We start from the raw sequence: 1,694 nt of genomic DNA, 5'->3' as shown, positions 1-1,694 counted from the left end.
AAGTTGGACAAAAATTACATGATGAACAGAAATCTAGCAATTACTAAGTTAACAATGTACCTAGTTGGACAAGTCTGTGGTTAAAAGAACTCTCCTCTCCCACCTCCCCTGTCTCTGGCAAGTACAGAGCATTATAGCAAATTAAATAAATTGTTTTTTGAATTTCAGTTTATCCATTTGAATCCCTTTCACTTAATGACTATTTTTGAATGCAGATTAACATAGTTTTTAATTATGAATGAAAAAATTTTGACTAAGAAAAAACTTAAAGCCTGAAACTTCCAACTATTACTCATCATCCATCATTATGTTTTTAATTTTAGTTAGGGGAGAATAATCACTTTATTGTTAAAAAAGTGTCAAATATTACATCCGTGAGTATATTTCCTGTGAAGTCAATTAAGTACATAAGTTCCTAAGCAGGAAGACAAAACAGGAAATGCAACAAAGATGACAGACAATATAGTGATACCATCTAAAAAAAAGAGAAAGCTATTGTTTTTCAATATGGGCACTGCAATTATTCCTGTTACTGGAAGGAGAAGGTGCTTAGAGAATATAAAAGTGGTTATAATTTTCCAAATACTTGGGCTTACATTTTCTTTTCATAAATTTGCATTCTAGAAAATGGTTTTTGTTCGGGCCTTGGTAAAATGAGTCTACTCTTCTATTCCCTGGAGAGAGTGGTTGGGTGTAGACTATGATGTTCAGAGGCTCTTGGTGTCTAGGAAAGCCAGCTTCACTTCTTAAAGTCAGTTTACAAATAGACAAAGAAGACAACATTAATAAAGTTTATGGAACACTACTGATCATTATATAAAAGCATTGTTAGTGTTTTATCTATTGGACTTCAAAAAAGAACATGGTTAAAATTGTTAGCATAAATGGTTAGACATAGTTATGAACTAATACATGATTTCATCTTTGTTGCCTGAAAAATTAACAGCTTAGGGAGGAAACCAGAAACCAATGGTCATCCACTGTATGTGTCCAACACTAGTGTGCCTTGACAGGACTCCTGAGATAGGAGATCTGCTGAGACAGGAGACTCTTGAGCCTTTTCACCTATTCCCCTCATCCACTTTTCCAAGACCCCTAAAGACCATACTGTAAAGGGGCAGCAAATGGCATAGTGGTTGCACCGCTGGCCTTCCACATGGTCAATATGGTTCAAGTCCTAGATTCAGTGGCTTGAAACTCACACTAGGCGCAAGTGCATCTGCATTCCCAAAATCCTGAAAGGAGAATGAAGAAGGCATTGAATGTGGCCATCCCCTCTGCGGGGTGATTTCTCGCTGTCTGTCTCTGTCTCTCTGGAGAGCACATGTGCCCTATAGCAAAAATCTCTCTTTAAAAAAAAAATCATAAAATGAAATTCTTTTTATATGTTGATCTTTTATAGTTCTTTAATTGCATTGGATGTGTTAGGTTTGATTCCCTAATTACATTGGGATCTCCTCCAGTGAGAATTAACTTCAATAGTTTCTTTTCTCGACTTAAGATCCTAGCAGTTTTTATCATTTTTTTAAAACCCTTTATGGTTCACAAATTCCTTTCAGAATCTGATGAAAACTATGCTAGTATACGGCATCTGTACTATAATAATTTCACATGTGTACAGCCTCTCTTGGAGTTCATCATTTTTGAGGTGCGCGCAAAGAATCCTGAGCTAAAATATTGCCAAACACTAAGAG

The sequence above is a fragment of the Tupaia chinensis genome, unplaced genomic scaffold (genome assembly GCF_000334495.1).
Source record: "Tupaia chinensis unplaced genomic scaffold, TupChi_1.0 Scaffold000489_1, whole genome shotgun sequence".
In the NCBI taxonomy this organism is placed as follows: Eukaryota; Metazoa; Chordata; class Mammalia; order Scandentia; family Tupaiidae; genus Tupaia; species Tupaia belangeri.
Note: the sequence above shows the minus strand (reverse complement) of the source record.